The sequence below is a fragment of the Rissa tridactyla genome, chromosome 1, assembly GCF_028500815.1.
Source record: "Rissa tridactyla isolate bRisTri1 chromosome 1, bRisTri1.patW.cur.20221130, whole genome shotgun sequence".
In the NCBI taxonomy this organism is placed as follows: Eukaryota; Metazoa; Chordata; class Aves; order Charadriiformes; family Laridae; genus Rissa; species Rissa tridactyla.
Genome location: NC_071466.1, coordinates 128094869 through 128122727, shown reverse-complemented (window position 1 = coordinate 128122727; position 27859 = coordinate 128094869). Strand labels below are relative to the sequence as shown.

The following is a 27859-nucleotide window of genomic DNA, read 5'->3' as shown; positions in this document are numbered from 1 at the left end:
TCATCTTTCGGCATGTTAAATACTATTATGTATTGAGCAGAGAAACCTGCAGTCAATCCTGTAAAAGCTTTAACAAATCAATATTTGTCCATTGCTTCTCCTGTTTCCTACTCATCCCCTTATATTTTCCTGTTTACTCTTGTCCTTCCCCCATACGTTTTCTTCTCTAATGTTTCCTTCCCTCACTGTTTTCATTCTTTCTTTGTTTCCTGTTTCTCAGTAGCTCTGCCCTTTTGTGCCTAAAGCACTAAATTTCATGGTCTGTCCTTATGCAAGCAAAACGTCTGTTGAAGTCAGTCAAGCCAGGCTTTATCTTCCCCTGTTTTGGCCTTTGCTTGTTGTCAGGTAGTTACATTATATCCATAGCAAACTATCTGCATTTTGGGACATAGGCTTCAGCCAACATAAGGCCATTTATTTTACATTTACTTGTAGAATGAGTCTGCTTACTTCCAGTTCCCCATTTGGAAGCTTGTTAGGAGTGTGCATGCTGCTATAACATGCAAATTCTAATGAGTAGGTGGAGAATAAGTATTTTTTTGTCTGATAGCTTAGTATGTTTATTTTACCCATTTAAAGACAAAGATGGGAATCTGCTTGTTTAATGTTCAGTAAGATCTCAGTGTTGAGTGTCCAGGGGATATGAAGTGCTTAAATTAAAGTAAGTTGGGAGCTGAGGAGATAATTATATATGAGAAGAAATACTGGGAAGGGCAGGGAATGCAAATGAAGGCAGGCCAAGATAGATTCAGTGACACAGGATAACTCGCCATTTACCCCTCCCTCAAACACACAGACAATAACCCTCAATAAACCTCCTTGAGTTAATGAACATTTTGCTGCATATAAAATGTTGATGCAAGTGATCATGACTTCTACTGGATGTCTGAGTGTCTGAGCCCACCCTTGTTCTTTGGAGTTCCAACCTACGCTTTTTTGTGTTGGGTAGAACGTAGGATTGTTAGTTCATTGGAGAAAGAAGGGGTTTTTTTGGATGTTAAGGTTTTCCTGTTAAGGTTATTTCCTTCTGCAGCGAAATGAAACATACGGCCTTTTTACACAAAGAGTGTAAACAGTGAGTGTCAGGTCACTGTAAGAGATAGTCCAAACCAATGTGCAGTTGTCCATAATGAGTCCTGTGCTCCATTTCTCCCTTTCCTGAACCAAAAAATTGCCACCTTCTCTATTAGAAGATCATAAATCGGAGAATGTCTGTGTCTGAGGCAGGGTTCTCAGCGTGCTGTCAGAAATCCAAAGACCCTATTCTAACTGGCTTTTGAAATATAGCTAGTTAGCTCTACAGGGTACGTGGCCTACCAGAAAAACAAAAAACAACAAACCCTCACAACAAAAAAAAAACCAAGCAGAAAGCAAAAACATGAATACAGAAAGACTAAGATAATGTTCTGAGTTCTTCCACCGCTGTCCCTCCAGACCATGGAAAGATGACTGCCTTACGTTTTCTGGTTCCTCTGCGTTCTGCAGTGGAGAACGATGTTACATAGTTATCACTGTAAAGCTCTTCCTAACAGTTAACAATAAAAGTACAGGTATATTTTGACTTGCAGCTATAACCTCAAAGATTTTTCAGTTTGCATCTCTGATGTGCTGTTAGTCTGTAGCAGAATGCTTATGGATGAAGGTGCACTACCCTCTTTCCCTTAGCATCCACTGCTGGAAGTGGGGCTCACGCTTCTCAGTTAAACGAATTTTTGTCTGCCCCAGTTGGCCTGTTCTTCTGCATGTCAGATCCATTGCATTTTTGATGCAATAGCTTGTGGTGCTTTAAGGACATAGCATAGCTACTACATGCCTTTGAGTTAACAAATTTTAAGTATTTAAATCACATAGGAAAATGAGAAATGGTTTCTGCTGTGTTTGGAATGACTAGTAGCTTTACAGCCATCAAACTCAGCTTGGAATGCCAGTTGACCCTTCCACTTTGTGTGCTGACTGGTGACTATAAATGAGAAGTCTTTCCACCCCTGCCATGAGGTTATGAGACATGGCTATGTAGTAATTAATGCCACTGTATCATTTTTAACTGCTACAGAAATACAGTATCAGATGCTCAGATGGCATCAATTGGCTTAGCTCCACTGAAGGCAACAAAATGCGATGCCAGCTTATACCAGCTGAGGATCTGGCCCACAGTTAAAAGAAAAAAAGGGAACGGCTGCCAATATGGCAGGGAACATATTGAGATTTATGGTAGTGCCTTAATCAGTAAAAAGTTTTGCTTGAAGTGGTTGTCTCTCTGCGCATTCACATAAAGTCATTTGAGCTGGAGACATACGAAGCTCTAACACGACCTGTGTGGGCACATTCTCACTCTTGCACTCTCTTCCACATTCTGTGCTCTTAATCTCAGCTCACTCCCCTTCTAGTTGGCGATCTCTCCTCACAGGTCTACCAGAGATTCAGGGCCGTACTTTTTTTTTTAAACATAGTTTTAATTTGGATTACTTGTATTTCTAGTGTTGCTTTCTTAATCATACGTAAGAATGGGGGAAATTTCACACGTTGCTTTTGAAACTCTTATCTACGTGTCCTATTTGCATTCAAGTATTATATTAATCTTGATAAGAATAAGAAAATCCAGTTTGCTGCCTTTGTATTCAAATATATAGGTAATTTTTTACTTGGAGATAAGGTGACTGTAGCTAACTTAATGCTTGTAAATTTTTATCTGCTATAAATTTGATTGAATAACTTGATGGATAGAAATCTCCTCTCTGTATTACAAAGTTAGTGAATGAAATACTTATTAAAGATGAAGTGGCTGTAGAATCTCCACAACTTTTTTCTCCTTCAGTAATATAGCTATTGTAGTGTTTGGTTTATAATGAGTGCTGTTTCTAAACTTGCGAGCCATTCCCAGTTCTGATATCTTCGATTTGATTGTTAGTAACGTCCAGAGAAAATAATCTTTTGGGCCTGGCCTGGCAGTTTCCATGCTTGGTCCCATCTTGATGATTTGAGAAACTCTGTGGTCCATTCTTGTAATATGAAGTTGAGGAAAAAGCTCTCTTCAGCTCTAAAACACCTGCCTAAAAAATGTAATTGACTGATTGATGACTTGGAATTTGGCTTACAGTATATACGTCCAACCACTTTTGGATTATACCCTAGTAGTACATATTTAAGCAAGGTAAACTTTCAGAAGTATTTGAATATCTAAAGCCTGCAAAGTGTGTTGAGTTTTAAACATGCTCTCCTCTTTGCTCTAAATTTGCTCTCCTGTGCTCTAAAAGTACAGAAAAATAAACTGATCATTAAAACATCTCCAGATACAAAACTCAGCTGCAGTTTTTAAGAAGTTTCAAAGGATGTTTTGAATGACACTTACTCTCTTACCATGATATATTTTCCTGCACTTCAAAGTAAGACTGAGTCTTCTGTGGCATCTGTATCATGTAGGTGCTGAAAAGAATGTCGGGGAGGCAGGACACAATGTTCATCTCTTTTTCTCTTAGTTTCCTAATTATTGTATGTTTCAAAGAATGCAGTGATACAGCAGAATGCAGCTGAAAGACGGTTGCCTGTTTTAGGAAAAAATACAGGACACAGCCCATCTCTTACCGAGCTCCATGAAAAGATTTGTGTTTCAACCAACAGTTGCAAGTTTAAACCTAAAGCATATGTAGTATCTTCAAATCCGGTATGCTAGAGGTATGATAATTGTAGTTGATTCACTTAAACAGTACATATAAATACTTGAGAATATTTTGAAGAAAGGTATGTATTAAAATATTGCAACAAATATTTAAAGTAATGCTTATTTCTATATTCTTGTTGTGTTTTTTTTTAGAAATTCCATAAATTTTATGAATTTCCAAATGATAATATATTTTTTAAAGAACCTTAGAATGGTTTTACAAAGTGTCTTTAGCCCCATTTGATAGATGGTGAAACTGAAACACAGAACAGTTAAGTAACTTTCTGAAGGTTGTAGGATAATTCACTGCTAAGCTAGGGATAGATTATTTCTTGGCATTGAGTGTTTCATGCACTATTCCACTGCTTCTATGTGTTAAAGGATGCTACATTACCTTTATGATACAGTTTAAAGAAGGAACCCATGGTTTTTCAGTGGTCTCATGTTTACAGGTCTCTTAAAAAAGCACTTCTTTTGCCGAACGTCTTCATTTTCTATCCTGACCTTTGGTCAAAATTAAGTTTTTATACACACATACCACGCAGTAGAAGGACAGACTAAATATACCATCTTTGACTTGCCTGGGATTGCAGTCAAAACCAGAGGGCAAAATCTGGCTAAGGAATATTGAGCTGAAATTCATATAAATGTACTTCAGCTCTCCAAATACTGTTTCCTGTATATTGGACCTGAACAGAAGGTTAGTAGGAGATGGGTGTCCCTAGTTATAAATAATTGTGACAACAACTATCAGTACAGTGCACTTGAAAGAACAGTTAAGTCTTGCTGCAAAATGCATCCTAACTACAAAAATGACAGCCTGCATGGTGCTGTGGATGGAGGGCAGCTTGTAGTGCTATTCAGAATAATAATATTTGCTTGTATCTACTTAGAATATCCCAGAGTTTTGTAAATATCTCCTAGAAAGTAATCTGACATTTCTTACTCTGGTATTATTTAGGAGTGCAAGACGACATAGTTTTTAAGAAATCTGAAGTCAGGTTATAGTACTTTTGGGGCAGGATGTATAATTGATATTTTTTTTAAATTGCAATAGCTTTTACCTTACAGCAGAGTGTTGATGGTGCACTTTGTGGTCTGGCTGGCACCAGTGAAGACTATGATTAATCCAGTTTCTTATTTTACAGAAGCCACTGCAGAAAAGGATACATTCTTCTTTCAGACTCTTCTAAACTTTGCTTGAGGTGTACACACTTGATGTCATTTGAAGGGAACTCTCAATTTACAGAGAGGGTAACTTCACCCTAAGATTGTTGCCAAAATAGTGAGTCCTGGCCTGTTCCACAATATCTAGGATCCTTACTTAGAGTTTAAAGAGAGTCTTTTGAATCACAGTTGTCATTAAACTCCATCGCACGCTGCGTACTTTCTGTTCTTGGATAACCTAAGAAATGTCTTTGCCTACCACTTAGCCACTGGCAACTGTGGAGACAAATCTGAGCTGCGTTTCCCTTAGAGTCCTTCCTAAATATTCTCACCATTCTCTTGCCAGTGTTAGCCTTAAGGGAGACATTCTCCAGCAAAAGGAAAGACATGGTCTCTTCTACCAATGGAGGCCTTATTATTACTTTGGGTGACAAGTAGCATTGTGTGTATATATTGCTAGGGTACTTGTCACCTTTGGTCCTCCTAGCTGAATAGATCTACATGTTGAGCAATGGAACGAATAGGCAGTGTCTTTTGAGATTTTAATTCTCTTTTAGATGGGGTAAATTTCTGTTGTTACCATCTCTTAACTAAAGGGTCACATTTAACTGCCAGGTAATGGGATGCATTGTGTATTGTCAGCACAATTCCTGTACTGTGTTGTCAATAGGCACTTCATACTTCCACATCTGTAGAACTGGAGGTGCATTAAGGGGAATCAAAGCTTGTCCATATCTGTTAGCTGCAGATGCTATATCATCTTGGGCACAGAGAGAGGAGGATGTACCCTGCCCTTGACACAGAGAAAAGTGAAGTAACTTGTGTTACTGTCTCAAGATCTTGGAACCAATCACACGAATAAAGCTGAAGTGGAGGCCAGTAAAATGTCTTCCTGGAGCTTCGTTACTGTGTATGCTTTATGAAGTCTATGCAGAAAAAATAGGTAAGAAGCTTTACTGCTGCAGACATCTTCTGCCGAAAGAATTGGTCTATCAAATGAAGAAAGTAGCCTAAAAACAGCTGGGAAATGAGCCTGTGTTGAACACTTATATAGAATTTATATCCTTTTACTCTCTAGCCTCTTGCCTTTACTAGAATTGTCCATCGTTAATCAGATGGAAAATAAACTTAAGTTCTAGTTCATGACCTAGCCTTCTAGTCGAGCACCTCATACTCTTACTGTTGAGGCACAGCTCTGACAGTAGATAAACCAAAGCTCAATCATGTTGGCCTTTTTCTGTTGGTGGATTTTTAGCAGTGAAGAGAGACTGTTTGGGTTATTTAATGCCCTTTCTACTACATTCCTGACAACACTCAGGACACTGTAATTATTCTTCGCTGGAGAAGCTCTGATGGTTTGGGATGCTGCATCCTTCACTACTAGGAGATTCTGGGTCAAAAGATCTACTGGATAAAAGCGTAAGGTAAGGTAGCACATGAAAGCTTGCTAGACAGAGCTGACATTTTTGTCTCTCAGTTGCACAGGTGTCACTGGACCACCAAATGACAAAAACATAATAATGACTAATTCCAGTTCAGGTTTTGATGAGAACATCAAAACACTTAATGCTGGATTACACACCTCTGGACTTTACAATATTCAACTAGTGCCTAACCCATGGCAATACTATCCACAATAATTACATGCTACCACCAGCATCTTGAGGATCAGTTTAGGAAGACAGCAGTCGCTTTGCCCAGAGAAATTTAGATTAGATGCAAAATTGGATTTTTCATAAGGCCTTGTTTTTACCTAGCTACGAATGTTTCCTTAGCACAAGTGAAAACTTTACACATTTTAGCTCAAACTGTACTCTACTAAGCCTCCCACATTTATACCCATCTTCTTGGCAGTCATCCCAAAATATGTTTGGGTTGAGGCATTACACATTACATTTGGTGAAGCTTTAGCATTCCCTGTTGCTCACATCAATCCTTATTTCTGTTTGCTCTTGTAATTTACAGTTAATGAAAATTCTAAGTTTACCTTTGTTTTTGTTGGCGTCTGTACAAGAGAACCCTTTAGCCTTTTCAGCCTCCCATCCAAATGGAAAGCTGAATCCAAAAGGGAAGGTAAAACCTATCTGAGCAGTTTCATCTTAGAGAGAAGCCCTTAGCACGCATGTCAGCGTTATAACATTTCTGAACTAACGGTGAAAGAGCCTTGCTCAAGGCTTGACCCGTGCCTGCTTTTGTGAGTAGGCTTGTAAGTAGCAGGTAGACACCAGACTAGTAGTTGATCATAACATCAGAGCACCAGATCTTAATCGCCATCTGGTTAATGACCTTAACCAGTTCCCGCTCCCTTGCAATTCAAGCAAGATTCTGCCTGAAATTAACAGGAATTTGCCTGATTATCAGTGTGGGAATGTGGCTAATAACAAACTCGTACTGATGACCTTAACACAGCGTAGGCAATATTGACAAAACAAACCATTCTGGACTTAGAACAGTCTTTTCTAGCAAGCCTGTTAAAAATTGTCTCACAGATTTTCAGTTCAGGAAATACTTTTTCTGTTTACCTACGGTACCACCTATGCACTGATCTGTGTACGTACCAGATCAGAATGTTAATCAATGGGCTGTAAACAGATGGTACATATATAATTTCTGGACATACACAAAATTTGATAATTTATATTATGCTTGTAAAGACACTTACTAGACAGACGGTTTTGAGCATTAAAAATTCTTATGCAGCTACAGAATTTATTTTAAAAATAAACTTTAAAATGCACCCTTTTCATTTATTTTTGGTGCTTATTACACATTCTGAATCATTGTGTGTTCTGAAACATTACCTCTTACATTAACAAAATATTTTGCAGGTGAGAAATACTGACAAATTTAGAAAAACGTGCAACCCAGAATTATAATACAGTTGCATATTTCCGAAAAAAGTGGGTCTTCATGAAGGCAAGCCTGACCAAGCCTTCCTGCATCTGCTTCCAGTGCTACGTACAAGCTGTTTTTCTCATGTCATTAAAGTGTCGCTTTATCAGTAGGAATTCTGATCGCGTTTTAAAACTTCATTTAGCTGCTTTCTGGTTCTTCTTGCGTTTCCATTGCAGAGGCTGTGTGGTCTGACGAGCTGGAGGACAAGGCATGGGAGAAAAGCACTGTTTGCACCTGTTTAAAATCTCCAGTGCTTTGTGTGGTTCCTGGGCAACAGGCAGGAATCCTGAAAAGCTAGGCTGCACTTGCTCAATTGTTGCTGGCAGCTGTGACTTTGAGAGAGCACACAGCAGCTCGTTAGCAGGTTGCTTGTGTTATGTGACATGCACTGAGCATGGCAAACTCTGAGCTGAGCTCTCTGCCTTTGCTGCCTACAACCGAGGCTGGGTTGCCTGGGGTCGCAGACTTGGCTAAGGAAAGCATTATACAGATGTAAGGTGAGTTCCTCACTGGAAAAGGGGCAGGGAGGTGAGGCAAGTAGGTATGAATCAGTGTTCGCTGCTTAGAAAAGGGGAACATAAGCATAGGCTCTCTGCGCTAATGGGTGCTATTTTGCTCTGGCAATTGTGTTCTTTCAGAGTATATTTGCAATGGCGCAACATACAAATGGAGGGGATAACATGGATTTGAGTGTGACTCTGTGTGTATGTGTGCGTGCACGCACGCGCACACATGATATGGTCATTGCAGTGTGGAAATACAAGATGACTTCATGGGATAATTTTAAATTTTATTATAAGCTTGGATTTCTGGGTCTTGTTGTTTACTTTGAGGGATCAGAATCAAATCAATCTTTGTAACCTTGATCTTGGCCTATTTAGGCAGCATCCAAGCAGCAGATGCAGTCACACTGCAAGTCTGACAAGCAAATTGAGACCATTTCACCTTCATATCAACTCAGTTTGTGCCTCTTGGCTCAGATTAGGCATCTCTTGACTCTTCTAAAAGGGAGTTAGTATGCAATGAATCTGTTTAAACAAACTGCAAAGCTACAGCATTGTTATGATCTGTTGAAATCTTCATCATGAGGCAGGAACAGATCTGCCATTGTCTTAAGATCTGTTTACGCTCTATACTGGTTTAGCCCAGGAGTAATCTATAGACCGGTCTCTTCCTCATATTTATATCAGAGATCTCTTTTTTCTTTAGACACGCAACACAAATATTGACAGTGGAAGTCATTAACCCAAGATGAAGAAAAAGCAGAAGGAAATCTGCCTACTAAGCAAATTACATACACTCACGAAAGAAAAGTCCATCAAAGGCTGTTTCACATAAAGACAGGAATATATCCACTTGTTCAGGAAATCCCTAGCCGGTGGTTTGCCAGCAACTGGAAAGATTTAATGGAGGGCAACAAGACTCGTCATTTGCCCTGCCCACTGATTCAGTAAGTAACTGCCCTGGCTAGTGTCAGGGATGTGCTGTTGAGCCTGTGCAGCTGTCTGCATGGTCTGCAATGGGATGGGATGTGGATATGGTAGATTTTCAGTTGAACCATGCTCCAGATACCTGTTCTGGTGCTTATCTATTGTTGTTGACTTCTTTAGCTGAATAAAAGAAAGCGCTAGTGGTCAGGTACTGAAGGTAAATGTGATAAAATGAATAGAAACCAGAGTATGACATAATCTTGTACATTGAGCAAGAGACCCTTGATTTATTTTTTGGCCTATACCAGGGCTTTTTTTTTCCTCATCTAGAAAATGGGGATAATTGGTATTTGTATCTCGTATTGCCGTATAAAAGCAGTATATTATAAACTTTCTTTTCATTGTCATCCTGTGTTTATCTGTTGTCACTTCCTTTTCTGTCTTAAACTTGGGTTATACTCTGTCTCACTGTGGAGGGTCTTCTGAATTCATTATCTGACATTACTTTGGCTATGAAATAATAGAAGGGAATAAACTGAGATATGTATGTGGGTCTGTGTGCTTTTTTGCTGTCTTTTGACATGCAGACTGGAAACTGGACCACACAACTTGAAAGCTGACATCACTTTAGTCAGGACTCTCAGTTTTTATTTGAGAACAATATACATAGAGTATTATTCTTTAGGAAAGTACTTGTGATGCCTTTGGTTAGGCTTGTTTAGTGCTGTTCTTGATATCTTCTCCTCATTGCAGTGAGAGAATTGCAGGGTTCCTCCTCCTGCCGGTACAGGGAACACAGAAATTTGACAAATTCCTCTTAATCCTGCTACACTGTTTTTAAAATTCACAAAAAATGATATCTGTAGGACTTTTTCTGTTAGTTTAGAACACGTTGTTAGCTGGTAATAACAACCGTTCTGTACAGCACACACAAGCCATGGGCTGGATGTTTATGAAACACATGATAATAGGTGTTGTGTTTTTATGTACTGATTCATTTTATGTAGACTGTATAGCACCAAAAACACCCACTCACAAATAAAGTGCAATAGAAAACTGGCATTCAAACGTTAGGGGTATGACTTAAACTCTTGCAACCAAGGACAATAAAGTTGAGACACTCATTCTGTTTATAAATCATACTGTTGTCTCAGGTATTCCAGCTCATGTAGTGGAAAGGACAGACCCCACTAAGAGGATTATGTGAGTTGCTACTTGTAGGTACAGTAAGACAGCTGAATATAGTACTGTCAAATTTTAGCGGAGATACGCTTGACAAGAGTCTCTTTTTAATTTCTAACTTGGGACCCCCATGGTTTAATTCATTCTGTAAATTACTCTCACATTTTTAACATGCCCAGGTGCTGACAGTCTGCAAAATAAAATGTCCCCTATCTCAGGATGGCATACTTGCTTTGTTACTATAGAGTATATCTGCATTCATATGCCATGTCAGATCTTTCACCATTTTCTCATGAACAGAACTGTGGAAGGAAGATGTGCTTCTGTGGGAGCCTTGCTATGCAAGGACAGCATGGATTATTCAGAAATATCAGCCAGTCTCCTCTCTCCTAGGCTCCCTGGTCAGAATTCACGGCTACCAGATACACCTTGAACAAGTTAGTCTGACAATAGACAACTCTGAAGTGGCTGCATTATCTGCTGAAGAACCTGAAGAATGTTCATGACTTTAACTTGAGTCACATCCGAACACCATTTTAGAGGGAGGAGAGGAAAGAAAAAGAAGCCTGTCTTTAGGGATGTGAGCACAGGCAGAGCCTGTTCTTTCACCCTGGAGTTGCCTGTCTTGTCTGTTTTGGGGGGGAAGGGGGGCTTGTTTTCCACACTGCAGCTTCCACATGTCTAGACAGTGGAAAGTAAAGGCGCTTCAGAGGCTTGCGTTCCTTCTACTCTATAGTTCCACCATTGCAGCAGGTAGTGAGTGACACCTGTTGTTGTGCTTGTGGTCCTTAAGATTACTCAGAGCTTAGTAGAATTCCACCTTTGCGCTTGGATACAATGCTAGCCTTCTTTGACTCTTAACCTTTTGGAGTGGTTTATTATAATACATGTCATGTGGAGCAAGAGGAAAAGCAGAGGGGCCAAAGAAAGAAGTATGTAACATTATTTAATAAAGCTACATTGAAAAATCAACTAGAAGCTGAACTTTGCTTCTGAAGTGCACAGTCCTCCTTTCCCAGGCTTCCCAAGTAGCCACCCTGTTTCACCATTGAACTTCCTTGTCGGTGTTCCAGAGCGCACACAGCACTAGGTAGCATTATTACACCACTATTCATTGTGTGTAGTTATAGGTTGTCTATTCTGCCTAGTCACTGGTGGATCATGTCTTTGAAAGTCCATCAAACATGCCTAACTACACTAACAGTGCTTTAAAAGACAGCATAGTCCAAGGACACATCTGGGCACTGAAATTTCTGTTACAAGACTTGATAAGATGATAACGCTAAATTTACTAATGTTTGCTGTGTTATTGTTCTTCTGCACATTGCTGTTCTGTTATAGATCTGCACAGAAACTGTGTAGTGAGAAGTTCTACTAAGAAACCAGACCCTTAGAAAACAGATTTTCATGGGGTAATTTTCTTCTTCAATAATTGGAGATTACTTTGCCCAGTCTACTTTTGGCTTCAGCTTGCTTTTTTAATCCAAATTCTTTTTGGTGTCAGCTCAACTAAATTGACAATTATCCCAGAGATGGTGAGGCTAATTGTCCTAATTAATACAAGTGGGCCCAGGTGGGGATAGTTAGAGCTTGAGACCAGTCAGGTGGTATGGGCAAGTAGCCCTCCAACATTTGAGAGCCAGTACCATAATGGAGAAGGTGGTGGTACCTAAGATTGTAAGGCTCTCGTGGTAGGTTTTATTTCTTTGATTTCTGCTTGGATTGATGTGTAATGTATGTTTGATGTATGGATTTTTGTGTATTAGAGGTGGTGTGTGAGTGAGGGAGGTGTTACATTAAATAAAAAGCTTCCTTCCAAAGAAAAAGTATTGTCTGTTTACTCCAGTCTTGTAGCTTTTGTTGATCCTGAAACAGTCAGTAGTGTGTTTCTTACTGTATCAGGATGTACTAGATTTGCCTAGCAGATGGAGATTTATGGATTAGCCACCAAGTGAAGAAGTACTTACAAGGGAAAGTTCAGGATCGTGTTGTGTTTCTGCTATGCTGTAGCTCTAAGATGAAAGCTATGATAATACCAACAAGGTGCATGAAGGGAAATGTTTTTTTTAACAGGAACTTTTCATGGAAATGGTTAAAGCAAACTTGGAAATCTTTGAATGTGTAGTTTTTGTGTAGAGGATGGCAGAGTATTATGCTCTTCTAACAAGCATCTATCACTTCATCACTGTTTACTCTGCTCCTTGATCATCCTTCTCCATTTCTGAGCTACCTTTATGTCGGTAGCTGTCACTGAAGGCTTCTGCTTGCTCCCTTGCATCTGACAAAGATTCTAAACAGGGCAGATTCTGGTTGTTGACTTTGAGAGTAGATTGTAGCCCAATTTACATAGATAAGATTTGGCGTGCTATCTTATCCCAAGTGTCTGTTCAGTGAAAAACATGCAGTTCTCTGGACCTCCTGTTGTTTTGTTTGCCAGCGACCTGGCAAGCAAAACTCTTTTCACGTCCTGACCTGGCTGAAGGCTATTTGATGGCATAGAAAAAGAGCAAATAAATAGCAGTTACGGTAGTCCAAAAAATATTAATTGGGTAAGGATTTAGACTAACATTCTGCAGTTCACTATCACCTTCAAGAATCCCATTGAACTGTTCTTCTAACCACTGCACCTCTTCTATACCTGTGGGGTAGAGGCTACAATCTTAATTTTTGTCTGTAGGGAAAGGACTTAGCCAAGCCAGGCAAAAAGACTGTTAAAAGACAGGGAATAGGTCAGCCAATGCCTGTATGGTCCTGTAGCCACAAGACAATCTTAGCAATCTGGCTGCAGTATTGTTGTGTGTAACCCATGCTGATGCTAAAAGCAGTAGGAATTGTATACATCTTGCACATCAGTTTCACTGTCTCAAAAAATGAAGAGGTTTTTTTTCTTTTCCCCTTCCTTTGAAGTTTTAAAGCAGAACTTGCTGGTGACCCACTTTTGCTAACAGTTCTCTTAACTAACCCCTGTACTCGCTTATACTTTTTTTTTCTCTTCCACCCACTGTCTGTCTAGCCTGGTTTAAAATTTTTATATATGTACTTTTAAAAAATTGATTAGTTGGAGAGCTGCCCGTTCTTCTGCGCTGTATAATAAGGATTTAAAAACTGCACACTGAATTCTGTATAGTGTAATTAAAACTGACCCAGATTTGGACCTGAGAACACCAGGACTTAGCCAAACTTGCCATGAGCTGAGTTTTGATGGCAGATGGGAGCTAATGAGGACACACTACACTCCAGAATTTCCCAGCTGCTTGGCCCCTTTTTGTACAAACAAGGTTTGGAGTGAAGTCCCAATCCCAAGAGCATGTTCAAGCAAATGTATTGCACCCAGTGTTTTGGGAAACAAGGCAGTACTGTCAGGCAGCTTCAGGAAATTTTTGAGGTGTTATTTCCAAAGAGCTTTTACTGTGTATCCTGGTGTCATGCGTATGCTGTCTTCCAGCTTCTATCTTATCCTAGGCTGAATGTGATCACGTGCTTCAGACTCTGCTTGAATATCTTCCCCCAGTTTCAGTTGGGGGACTTCCACCTTAATTTAATGGAGTGTTAAAATCCCAAAGTACTGGGTCTCCCTTCGATCTGTGGTTCCCTACAGTGGATTCAATGTCCTGGGACTATTCAGGCAGATGTAATTGAATCAGTTTGAAGCAGCTGTAGCTGGCATGTGGTCTCTCAGATTGCTAACACCTGCTTGGTTGGGGTTTTTTTTTGTTTGTAACTCACTAGAGTGAAAATAGTGCCAAAACCGGCATTGGTCTTGGAGCTGATAAAGCACTCCAGATCCTATATCCCTTTCCCCTTCTAGCCTAGCCACTTCGTTACTGGTGCCTGCCTGCAGTAACGTTGTTGGTAGTGTGCAGAAATGGGTTTATGCTTCTCCAACTGCTTCCTCCCCTTCAAGCCAGTGCACTGCCAATACTGATTCTCTTCTTCATAAGCAGTAAGGCTTAATTGTGCTCAGGTGTGCGGCACGTCTGTGCCCTCCTTAGAAAATTGGGCAGCCCACGGTTTGCTGTATCTGATGCGTGCACCAAATCTATCTACTGCTCTAACAGTCTAACTGCTGGCATGGCAAAGTTACTGTTCGTGTCTAATAAATGACAAAGCAGTCCTGGGGTGTTCCATTCCATACTTCCGATCCCTTCCTCTGGTGTCACGTGCATAGATTTTGGTTACCGTATTGCTACAACAGTCTAAGTTTTAATAGAGTAAGATTTCAGAAAGGACTGAGGGTCACTTGGTTGCCTCCCTGTATCGTATGATTTATCATAATCAAAGTTCAAATTAAATACAATGGTGGACTTGTCGCAGTACAGTAACAGTACAGAGTGGTGTGGGTTTTTCAATGTGATATTACAAGATGGCATATTGAAGCTTTTTTTTTAATATATCCCTCCACTGACTTCCCTTTACTTTGTGCATAAAGTTTATGTGCCTCCCTTTTTTGTCCCTCCCTGCCTCAAAGGCTGTATTTAGATTTTTAATTCCAGGTGTTTTCATCCTTGGTGTTCACCTCACACATCGCTTCTTGCTCTTTTCTTTTGCTACTTTAGTTTCTGTTTCATGGACCACAGTTTTCAACTTTGTCTTGAAAGATGCCACTCCACTGTGGGATCCTGATGGTGTATTTCTTGACACAAGAGTAATTATTTTTTTTTATTTTGGCTTTAAATATTTAGGTAGGCTTCAGTATTGTAGAAATCCCTGTATTATCCTATTCCAGTGCCGCTCTTCTTTTTTTTTTTTCTTTTTTTTTTTTCCTCTTTCCTCTCATTTGTTGGGAATTACCACATTATTCCTAGGGCTGAGAGGCCCTTGTCCTCAGCTAATGTACAGGGACTTACTTGCCGCCTGCAAAAGCTTTAAAAACTGCTGTTGTAGGCAATTAAAAGTCAGTTCCACAGAGGGTTCCAGAGGATTCTGAAGCTGTTTCTTTCTCTCCTTTTAACCTATATCTCTTATTTATATCGTATATAAAAAGATTATGTGATTTGCCTGTAGATTTGTGATGTAAGCAAAGTCCCTCCTCCCATGGAATGTTCCATCGCTTCTCCAGCCGCTGTGCAGCTCTCTACATTTTGTTGAGCTCGGGCATTTGAAGGGTGTTGCTGAAGGCAACTTCTCTAGGGTCCAAAATACATTTACGATTCAGGGGAAGTGAAATCCCAGTTGAAATGTATAGAATGAATTGTTTCTGCTTTTTCAAGAAGTGCAGTGTAGAGCCGATGCTTCCCTTTTATTTATTTGTTTTTACAGTACAGAAGACTACTGTTTTTACCTCTAAGTTCCATTAAATGTGCTCAGATACAAGTAATACAAGGTAGTTTATCAGGGTGTCTGTGAAAGTGATGCAACTAAACATTTTTATAGCTCTCTAATGGAAATACAAAGGAAGATGAAAGCTGGAATTCCAATCAAGCCAGAATTGTTTTTACTAATCCAGTAAGGTGATGTCACCACTTGATTTTTTTTTTCTTGTCCTGTTGTGATTTGTAGTGTTTTGTTTGTTTGTTTGTGAGCTTGTTTTGTTTTCTTTCCACCCATGCTCCTGCTTTCCTACTCCTTTCTGGTTAGTCTCTCAAAACGTCTACCAATAAAAACATTCATTTGTAATGATAGCACTTGCAGCTCTTTGTAGTCTGGAAGTGCTGCAACTACAGATATCATCTACTGAATAAAATGTCAGCCACCAGTTCTAAGAGGGGAGGTTGCTAAGGCTTAAATTAAGAAATGGCTAAGGACTGTGGCTCTCAAATGTTAGGGATATTGTAAAGCATTTTCACCATAAGCAGCAACACTTGTTATGAACTAAATAATGGAAAATAAATACGGAATATTTATCTTTTTCAGATGTTTTGGGTACCCACATTCATGTTGAGATCAGGAGGAATATGGAAGGGAAACTGTTCTTGAGACCGCAGTGAATATAGCACCCATGGATATCTAAATAAAGAGCAATAGCAAATCAGAAAGTGTTGTTTGTATGCAAAAATACTTGTTATTGGGGAGGGGGATGACAAGCAAAGAGTAAGTAAGTAAGTGTCTATCTTAGGATTTCTTGGTGCCATTTGTGGCCAGCCAGAACAAGGAGGCATCTGCCACTGTTATGGTTGTCTTGAAAATAAATATAGTTTTAGGTCAGCGGCAACTGCTAGCTGACATCTCTTATTCCTGGAATGCTTTTTTTCTTGTACTAAAGTTTACTTTAGAAATGTAGGCGCTAAATAATTTTGAATTCTACAGTAAGTACAAGAGGTAGAAGAAAACCAACAGAATTTATGTTCTCCAGAAGTCTATGTGGCATAAGTGAAGAGAAAAATATATAGATGTTCTTTTCAGTCTGATAACATCGTGGCTATATGAGTTGTGATTTAAGTAGTGTTTATAGTGCTGAACCATCCTTTTTATACATTTAATTTTAAAGTATCAGTTTAGAGACTCTGTACATCTTTTACTTGGATACAGTTAACTGATCAATTTTATGTGAAGTATGCTAGCTTTTTGTGCACATGGAGTAGAGTACTTTCCAAACTAAGATATATTAGTGACTAGCACAGGAGGGTGACATAAAGGACAACAAAGGAAGTTAATAAATTGATAATGAAGTGGGATTATAAAGTGTTGAGCATGGATATTAGAACCATTTCAGACATACTTTTTAATCACTACCACTCTGCTCTGATTCTGTCTAGTGGCACCACCCTGAAATGTATTGTTGGGTATTTGGGAAAAGACGACTTGACTTGTCAATTACTGGCAAGCATGTCCACATCCTTGACAGAGGCCAAAAGGTTAAAGGAATGACAGAGACGAGATTCTTCTGTTTGCCATGCGGTTGGTCGCTCTAGAAGAGCCTTTAAATAAGTTGACAAAAATATTTGGAAAACTTGCAGTACTGTGTCTGATCTATGAACAAAGCTTTTATTTTCTGGGCTTTTCATTCCATCATTGAATTCATAAACATACAGAATCAAGAAATCGGTGACTGATTTAACCCTAAAGTGAATATAAAAGATACCATATTATGCTCGTAACCAACAAATAAAACTGTGTAAGGGAATCAAATTAATACAAAGTAGAGAGGAGGAAACGCTGAGAAAAAGGGAATCGGCTCTTAATCTTGGAGTATTTGCAAGAGGGAATCCCAGCCCCGTTCTTTCTGTCAGCCAGGCGGTTTCTTGAAAAAAGTGTAACTTTTCTGGTGTGGTGCACATAACTCCCGGCCGCTTCCAGAAGCTTCAGTTTTTGCTTTTCCCAAAATTCCGTGCTCGACAACTGGACAGAAGGCTACGCTGAATTAAGCTTTATTGTTCTGGTGTTCTCCATCCATTTGCAATGCACGTAATCAGGAATTCAGCTATGTCCCAAGAAACCTGTTTAACCTAATGAGAGCGAATGGCAATGGGTGTTCCTTACTCGGGACAGCAGTGCCAGCGTTTCTGCTTAATTGGGACATATTTGGCTGGTTCCAGTGCTTCAAGTGGTTTTTAAACAGGTGTTTAATGGGTGTGGAATTCTGAACTCTGCCCTTTTGATACAGAAGTTGCCAAATAAAGATTAAGAAAAGTTAAATGATCTAATGCAGAATAAATAATTTTTATCTTTGTATATTTATTCAGCATAATTTTTAGTTTAACTTTTAAGTCGCGGGCGGGTGGGGAGGTGTTTCTTCTCATAATTGAGAAAGTCCATTAAATAGAACAACAGGATGTCTAACAGGGTGTCCTAATTAAAATTACCCTGTAATTTGAACAAAACGTTCATTTGTATGTAGCTAAGGTTGACCTAAAACCCATCTAAATCAGGAAAAATTATTATACGATGTTTTTTCTGCTGAAAATGAAACTTAGCATTCTGCCAACAAACAGCATGAATCTGTTATTATACAGTATTCAAGAGTAAGGATTTTCTTTTCAGTGTTAAAAAATAATGTTTTGAGAAAATTTAAAATAGATTTCTCTCCTACCTCCACCCTTTGATAGTATTCATTCATGGTTGCATTTCTGCAGTATTTTGAAAGCGGAGACAATTTTGTTCTGTGCACGCTGTAAGCCCATCTGAAGCTTTTGGTTGTGCCTAGTGTTCTGGTGAACTAATAAGCAACTGAGATAGCAGCTGCTTAGCCGGACTGATTGGCTTGGGCTTGACTTTGCTATCTACAACTACACAGTTTCTGACTGGCTTGGAGTGCAAGCCAGGTAATTTTGTTATCTCGGGGAGTGTGGGCCTGCGTACATAATCTAGGCTGTATACATAACTGGATAGATTTTACTTTTGTGTGTAAAAATGACCTACTCATGCTCTAGCTGTCATGCTTTAAAATGCTGCTGAGGCAATTTGTGTTTAATATAATTTATCAAATCGAAGTGAATGTTTGAAAGAATTTACTAGCTTCAGAAATATTGTTTGCATTTAAAAGGGAATTCTCGGCATCTTTAACTTGACAGGAATGCCCAAGCTGCAACTTGGAGGTGTTGCTTCCCAGACACAAGGTGGTGGAATTTTATTTGGTTCTGCTGACTTTCTGGGCAGATTGAGAAGGGAGAGGATTTTCAAAAGCACTCGGAGGTTGCCTGGAGAAAAGGAGGCTGCGGGGAGATGTTATGCTTTCTACAACTACCGAAAAGGAGGCTGTAGCGAGTTGGGGGTTGGTCTTTTCTCTCAAGTAACAAGTGATGTGATGAGAGGAAACAGCCTCAAGTTGTGCCAGGGGAGGTTTAGACTTGATATTAGGAAAAATTTCTTCACTGAAAGGGTTGTCAAGCATTGGAACAGGCTGCCCAGGAAGATGGTAGACTCACTATTCCTGGAGGTATTTAAAAGACATGTAGATGTGGTGCTTAGGGACATGGTTTAGTGGCGGACTTGTCATTGCCAGGTTTATGGTTGGATTTGATTATCTTAAAGGTCTTTTCCAACCTAAATCATTCTTTGATTCTATTTTCATATCTCAGCTTCAATGGAGTATATAATAACAAAAGAAAAGGAAGGGAAAAATCTCATGAACAATTTGCTTAACCTACTTTTAGCTCCAGCAAGAATTGTTGAACTGAAGATAAAATTTGAGGCTGGTGTTGTGGTAATGTGCGTTTAAACAAATCAAGAACGCTTGAATAGAAAGTATTCAAATATTGGCATAATTTAAAATTCTTAAATTCTCCTCGTCGTTTAAAAGACTATTAGATCTCTTGTAGGCACCAGTTGTAACTTGAAAAGAATAAAATTAATTTAATCAAACTGTTGTGATGATAAGCCAGTGATACTGTCCGAATTAGTTTACGAATAACAGGTATTTGTCAGAGTATTTTATATATGTGTGTGTGTTAGCACGTAGATACACATGTATGCACGTTTTCCAAAGGGCCATTATTTTATGTAGAAGCATGACAGTGACACTACAGCAAGAATATATCCATCAGTAGGCTGTACTGTTATCAGGAAGCCAGGTCAAAGCAGTTGAAGGAAAACAGGAGTCTTCTGTTGGGGAAACCAGCAGAGTTACTGTATAGGGATCACATAACTTGAACATGTATAGATTTGTGTACCAACCTATGCAGCTGACCATGATTGATAGAATAACTGTAGCCATCATTAGATCATATGTAAGACTGGAATGAAGATAATCAGTTGATTGGATGGCATTGCTTCAGATTCACATATGCTGCTATGTAATACTGCATATGAAGGCATTGTTTCATTATTGTTGAAGGGGAAAAAGCCAACAATTCTTGTGTCTGATGTGGTATTCTGCGCTTGAGGCCTGGTTGTAACTTGGGTATAAAAATTCTGACTGCAGTACTGAAAAGGTGGGTGTTGGCTGTGAGCTGATGGAATTGCATGAAGATCAGATGTCCGCACTGACTCTTTCAGTTCTCTCAGTTATTGTAGTTTCAAAAGATGACGAATCATCTGTGGATGCTAACTAACTAGTGAAGCTGTTCCTTAGTGATTCCTTCTCCTGAAGAAATTGTAGATAATGGTGCTGGGTGATTCCTTACGGCCATAGGATTTCTTACACATACGGTTTAAAATGTTCCAAATTTTGTTACCCCTAGAGGAGGCAAGCTAAAGGAGGAGATTTGGACTGCAGTGTCTTCTGTGTTCAGCTGAAATCCAGGTACACACATAAACAACCTCCTGCACAACTGTTTGGGCAGAGTGACTTCAGAAATGCGATGGTTAGAAAGCTTAGTTTCCAGTCAGGATGGAATGAATGCTTGTGCTCTGGAAAAGTAGCAAAATAGGTGCTTAGTACTGTAACTGTAGAGAATGTAAAAGAAAATTTCTGCTCTTTATTTCCAAATGTATTTTCTGAAGTCCTTGAAAGATTTTTCAGGAAATTCTGGATGTCCAGAACAGTGGTTCTTAATCATGCGCTTTATCGTTTGCCTTTGGCAAGAAAGCTCAGTTCCTTCCTTTTGAATGTGGGACCCTGCCTTATTGCCTCAGGGAAGCATTACTTTAATGCGTGTCACTTGAGGCTAATTCAACCTGCCACTTGGAAGTTGCCCCTGGTGCAGATTGTAGCAGTGCACCATTATCTCAAGCTATTTCTCATCAGAAGCAGACTACATCTGTTCTGTATGATCTGCATAGCCTGCCAGTTTATTTTAGGTTAGCGTGTGAGGTGGTAGCTTTTTTACCTATGAAGCCATGATTGGTTTGGCTTTTAGCTATGTGATAGGAGCCTTTCTTCCATGTCATTTACCAAAGCAGCCCTAGACATCTCAAGATGTAGGTCCACAACAGCTTAAACTGACTGACATTGAGGCAGCTCTGTTGCTGGCCCTCACAGTTCTGCTGCCTCCTTAGTTCTAACCCCCAAGTTTCATGCCTGGATGTTGAGCTGCGACTGGGGGTTGATTTGGATGAAAACAATGGAAAAGAGAGTTTCATTCAGCTGAAAGCTCCCTGAGCCAGACGTTTATCCAGTCCTGGCTCAAGGATGGGCTCAGGGACATGTGCCCAGGAAAAGAGGTGAAGGGAAGGGTGGGATTGTGGCAGCTTCAGTTAAAATCAGCTTACATCGTAGTGCAGCCATGCTCTTAAGTTCTGAAAATAACAACCCAGTTGTTTCAGCAAGCTATTGCTGTGACCATAGGATATAATAGTTAAAGGAATTTTGGCTTTGGAATTTACTTTCTCCACTGTTTGTTAAAACCTGCATTTTGGTACTCATCAGAAACTGAAGATCATACACCTCAACCTTTCCATCCTTGAAAAGGGAAAATTATATGAAGGCTCGATTAATTTCTTTTATGAGGTTTGGTTGCTATATGTCATTAGAAGCAAATCAGGCAGGGAAAAAAAAGAAAACATTTTTGTAAGCAGTAGGGGATATTCCCCTTTGAAAAAGAGCTAAAACTTCATTAACATTTCAGCCAGCTTTAAATTAAAATTTGTGTCTGAAAATAATCTATAATGTATTTTGAGTGCCAGTGAGGCATGTCAGGGCAGTATCAGCACAATTTTCTTCCATATACAGCTTGTGATGTGGCTCCTGTGTCTTCTCTCCCAGTGATTCTGTGGCACACATACTGGTGTGAGAATGCCCATTAAATTAACCCTTGGATCCTAAATACTACACCTGCTTTGTATGCAAGCTAACTTGGCCTAATGATTTTTACCTTGTGTAGTCCCATTCCATTAGGTTCCAATAGGTCTGCTTACACTAGAAAAGATTTCACTTGTTACATTTCTGTAGGACTGGCCCTTATAACATGCCAGCAGAGTGACTGGGTCTTCTTTCCCCCATTCTTGCACCACTGAGTGTTGGTACTTCACTTTTCCAAAAATAGGCATTACTTGGTCTGCCCCACTGAGCACCAGTCATTGAGTATGATGCTGGGAAGCGGAGAGTTCAGAAGTGAAGCTAGCAGCTTTGCTATGTAGACAGTAACAAATGTTCCGTTTCACTGGATTTTGCACGTTTGAGGGGACATGGAGATGTGCAGCATGCAGCCTGAAATCATGCTTATTTTTCCTGCAAGGTTTTTGTGTCAAGTCCCCATGGATTATATTTTCAGCCATCTTCTGCAATTGGTACTCCCACTGCAAAGCCTTTGTAGAAAAACCCTTTCCTGATGTATTATGTATGCTTTTGGTAGGGCCCGTGTTGAAGTTCCTGACAACAGTTTGTAAAGATTTTTGGATGATGCGAGATCTTAAAGATCATTTTCCTCCTCTTTTAGGGAACTAGAGGGCTTGACACATCCTTTACGTCCTGCATTTACTCTGACCACAGTCCCTCCGTGTTCTCACAAGCGGAGCTCAGCCCTGCTTCCCTTCCTGTTGATTCCCAGTCAGCTACATGGTAAGTTTTCATTATCTCTAGCCTTGTTGCCACAAGGTAAAATTCTGGCAGAGTCTCCCTAAAATCCATTAGCACTGGGCATTGAGGGCAGAGTACTTCATGCCCATCAAAGATCATTCAGTTGTATTCCAGACTGACTGCAGGAAAGGAAGGTAGTATTGAATTAGCATTGGAGCTGAACTTCAGCATAGATTGTTATAGGAATAAAATATGAAGCAAAATATGTGACAGAATTAAATCCATCAGTTCTAATAAAGGAAATAGAAGAAAGCAAAGAAATCTTGGACCCTTAAATCCCATTAACCAGGCCAGAGAGAGAATGTGTTAAAAGGGAGCTGCACTGTATCTTTTTTCATTGTTTGATGAAATAATCTTTTTCACCCTTTAAGTGGTGTGTTTAAAAATCCTGGTATTTCTGAAACAAAGAGAATACACAGCCACAGAGCTAGCTGGTTTTTATACCTTCCTTTTCTGAGTATTGTCCTTCAGTACAATACAGAGCCATTTCTTTGTTCTCACAAGCTAGCAGTTAAATTGTATGTAAATGTATGCAAATTAGATGCTGTCTAATAAAGAGAGTCATTAGATGGAAGAAATATTTAGTTTGGGGGGGGGAAGAAAGAAGAGAAAGCAGGTGTATTTTGCAATAGAAAAATGTAAGATTGCAAAAACCTCTCAAACTTTGGGTGAGGGCTTTTTATAAAGCCATTAAAATATTTTCTAAAAGACTTGCCCTAGTCTTGGTCCTTTTTTCTGCACATTTCTTAAGTATATGTACATACGCTTCTGTGATCTTTTCTTAAAACGCACACTGGCTGTGCTGTATATACATACTTGAACAGACATGTAAATACTGTATTCATAAATATCTTTAAATCATACAGCTATAAATTTACATGCATGTACTTCACATTAAGGTGTGGTTTTTTTGCTTACTGAGTATATACAGGTGGAACCCACGTGGTAAATTTTATTTTCATGGATTGATTTATTCATCATGTGCTCTGACTGGATACCTTCTGCTCACTAAATCATCTTCCTCCATTTTATCGACCCTCTCCTCAACAATTTTAAAGCTTTTTTTATTTCTTCACATTTTATTTATTCACTAAATCTCAGAGCGAGATATGTTTCCATCCTTTCACTTGCATTTTCTACCAAGTAATACCTTTTGAGGTATGGACCTGATTCAAGCCTAAAACAGCAGTGACCTTTCTAAACACGATGAAGTCACAGCCTTACTGTCAGGTGTCAAAATATTAAGATGCTAGAAATGTGAAGCTTTGTGTCATCCAAAGGTGGAGATCCCACACCTGTGGATGGAGCACTCAGCATCCATTTAGGCTTTGAAAGATTTAAAATTGATGAACCTTATATTCTCGCCACTTCTAAGGAGATAAAATTTAAGACTTTAATCTCTCTACTTTAGAATCTGTAGTCCTGCTCTTTCAGCTCTTCTGTTTGGCTGGATTAATATACATAGATGACATGGCTCAATTATATTTTGAAGTCATTGTTGTATTTTGTTTCTGACAGTCAGTTATCATGGTTCAGGCAGGTGAGCTGATAGCTGTACATCGACTGGCATATTTTTTCCGTTGCAGTTTTGCAAGTCTGGAAGTCTAAAGACATATATGTATATGTGTATAAAATATATGTATATAAAAATAATGTTGTTTAAATATTTACATATAAAGCCAAGGGATTGGCTTTCTTCCCAGAATTACTGGAACTACCTTCCCCAGGAACATTTGGACTTGAAAAATCTCTACAGCAACACTTTTCTTCTGAAACTAAACAACTTGTAAAATGAGCGACTAGCTCTGCACCCTTTGCTGTTCGTATGGGTTCTTTACTTGAGGTGATGGAAAGGATTCTGTGGATGGGTAATAATACATTTCCAGTTAATGGTGATAAGATTCTCTTTTATTGCTCTTTCCCCCCATGGTTTCTCATTGGCTGATTTTATGAGACAGCGTTTATGAGAGAATCTCTATCACAGTGGGAATACATTCTAGGACATGCAATGTGCTGCATCTGGGCCACATGCAGTCTGGAGGCAGCAATTCCTGTCTGGTCACCTGCAGGGCAGGCAGACTGGTCGCTCAGAACGATCTGACTCCCCGGTTGCTCAGTGTCCCAACCATACTGGCTGAGCAGTCAGCAGAGAAGCCACAACGTTTGTCTGCTGCCCTGTGGGAAATGTGGGCAGGGTCATTGTGAGGGACATGGTGGAGGGTTGGCAGCGAACATTTCAGGTGCTCTTGAAGGTATAATATAAGATGTAAGGTGAAGATTGCTCTGTAGGGAATGCAAAGAAAATCTGAGCTATAATATAAGGATGCTAGAGAGAGATGAGGTTAATACAGTAAGGAGAAACACAGGGTACAGTGGTGACTAGATGGGATGAGGCCACATTAGTAAACAGAACGTGTTAGTGGTTTACCCACTCACTTGGGGCACTGTGCTTCTAGGCTGTCCGGCATTGAATGTCCTAGAACTGAGTCACCAGTGATGCAGACATTTTATGTTGATACTTTCACACAGTTTGCAGTTGAGCTAGGCTTAGCTACACAGGTTCTTCAGCTTTTGGGAGGTGGTTGTTAATCCTGAAACCCTAATTGGGAGATTTACACTGGAGGTGGGACAGGCTAGCAGTCAAAGAAAGTACCTGCTGTCTCTCACATTCTTGAGCAGGATGCAAAACATACATACATACAACACGAATGACGCTCAAATGGGGGAAGAGTGATGCAGGCTTAGGGGCAGGAATCTGATTAACTCCATGTTCCATTCCAGGCTTCCTGTGGTCTGGAGTAATTGTTCAGGGCAGGAGAGAATTCAGTGCCTACGTACTTCTGAGGATATGTATCTTACTGCCTCGCGTATCTTGGAAATAATGATGATACAGCTTTCCTACCCTTGAAGTACATTGTGAGGATGTATTCATTAAAGGATGTGAGGTTTCTGCATCCTGTGATAATGGATCCAAAAGCAGTGCTGTAGCCAGATGTAGGAATCAGACCAGTGGTCCATCTGGTCAGGTATCGTCCTGTTCAATGTCTTCAACTGCAGCAGAGAGAGGCACAAGAAATCCTAAGTTGTAGTAGTGGAACAACCAATATTTTCACTAGTGATCTTGAAAGTAAATGAGAATTCTTTAACTTCTCTTTTCTCAGGAGCTTATGCATCTTTAAAAAAATAGTTTTAAGAAATAAAATATGCCTCACTAAACTAATCCTAGAGCTAACGAACAGGCATTGGGACTAACAGTTTTTGCTATTACCTACTGCTTATTATTGTTATTATTATTATTTCTTTTTAATTATGCAAAGTGCTAATCAGTTTGATTATGCACAGTGCTAATCAGGTTAATTATGCAAAGTGCTAATCAGTTGTTCTCTAAGCACACGAGGAGAGCAGAGGTGCTGGCAGTGAATGGTGGTTCTAGATGGGGGTAGTCACGGCAGTCGTTCCTTATTAAAAGAGGAGTAGGTGAGATGACAGGGGTTTTTACTTCCATTAAAAAGTAAATAAAGAAGAAAAAAAAAAAAAAGCAAGCCATGAGGGTGATAGTTCTGGTGGGGTAATGTCTTCTTTCACAGCAAGGCAGACTCTTTTTCCAGCCCAGCTCGTGCTGTTGGATAATTTCTGTAGGAGTTCGAGTGCACTGATCTGGGCAAATATATTGTAGAGGAGTCTTGTAATGGGTGGGGTACAAGTTGCCCCCACTTGATAAATTGGGATGCATAACTAGTAATCACAAATTAAGGGAGTTTACTCAATCTAACATAGAGTCACATTTTAAAGATCTGGTAAGTAGGATACTGATAATCTAACGTGAATGGTAGTTGATCATATGTGTGTATGATTGAAGGTACTGCCTGTGCGTAAAACATGTTTCTTTCAGTGTAATGCCTTTACAAGCTGTAAGAAGGTAGGGTGCCTTTTCAGTGGAATGTATGTTAGGCTGCATTCCCTCTTCCTCTTTAGCGCTGAATTATAAACTAGAATTTTGTGTTCCTGTGAAACGGGGTCGGTTTTCACTAAGCTATGTTCTTCTGACAATTACTGAAGATTCAGTGTGTGTCTTACTGTGCTCAGTGTCTAATATCTAACCAATATTCCTTATTTGATTATCTTTCAGTGTTGGTGTGGGATACATAAGCATTGCTTTTTTCAGTTAGTAATGGAGATGACATTCCCAGAGCAGAGAGCTACTTGTTCATAAAAGTCTTGGGTAAAGGATCTTAAGAGATTTTTGAAGTCATTAAAACAAAAGGCTGTTCACAGTACTAGAAGGTTACTGCACCCACAATGCAAGAGAAATTTTCCTTGAAAAATTAATCATTGAAGGTGCTTACTTAAGAGGAGTCATGCCAAATTTTCAAATACATTTATGGTGGGAAATCAAGCATGGCTTAAACCAGAGCCTGAAAATTAATAGTGTGCTTTCTTGGCTTTGTAGCTGCTCCACAAGACACTGCCCCTTGAAACAAGTTCACTGCAAGATGTGTGGTCACAAATACTCATCTATTCTTAGATGATAGACATGTGAACCTAGACATATGAATGGTCCACCATAGAGTCTAGTGCCTTACATGTGGAGCAGGAGAGTATGTGATGCAAATATTCTAAGCAAGAGAGAGATACACAAGACACCAGCGTCCTGAGACTTTGAATGCTTTCCTGTCTGATCAGAATCCTCTGAAGTTAACGTGCAGCTTCCCATAAGCCGATGGTGAATCAGGTCATCGCTGCCTCTAGGTGCTGCTCCAGAAGAACTTGATCTGTTTGCCTCAGACCTGAATCTGACTTGAAGTAGTCCACTCTACAACCAGACTACTTCCATAGATTTACTATTTTGCTTTCATTTATTGCTAGTGGCTCCAGTGCTTTGCTCTTTCAGTGCACTCCAGTCCTCCCTCATCAGCTGTTTGATGAGATAAAATAGGAGAGTGTGTATGACCTACCAAAACGGGGGGAAAACTCCAAGTTCCTCATGTGATCCTTTGGCATCACACAGCCTTGCAGGGAGCAGATTTTTACGTAGATTGCTGTTCTGACAGCAAAGCGGCAATCACACGCATTCTGGATTATTCGTCTATCTTTTGGAGGCTGGGCATACTGTATCAGAAGGGAATTAATTTGAAAATTACTATGATGCTTTAGGTATGTTCTTTGCTATCGTGCACATGTTTTCAAATGGGA

At 39.6% G+C, this 27859-nt stretch overlaps 1 protein-coding gene across 23 annotated transcripts in view; it reads left to right on the top strand.

Moving 5' to 3' along the window:
- The window catches only part of ZBTB20 (zinc finger and BTB domain containing 20), a 487506-nt gene that overhangs the window by 101993 nt on the left and 357654 nt on the right, over positions 1-27859 (top strand). For 17 of the 23 annotated variants that reach the window (XM_054213930.1, XM_054213988.1, XM_054213978.1 and 14 more), the window contains exon 3: positions 22527-22648. The exons of the other annotated variants lie outside the window; for them this stretch is intronic. The gene's annotated coding sequence lies outside the window, so the exon portion shown is untranslated. The remainder of the gene's footprint in view (positions 1-22526; positions 22649-27859) is intronic. 23 annotated transcript variants of the gene reach the window in all.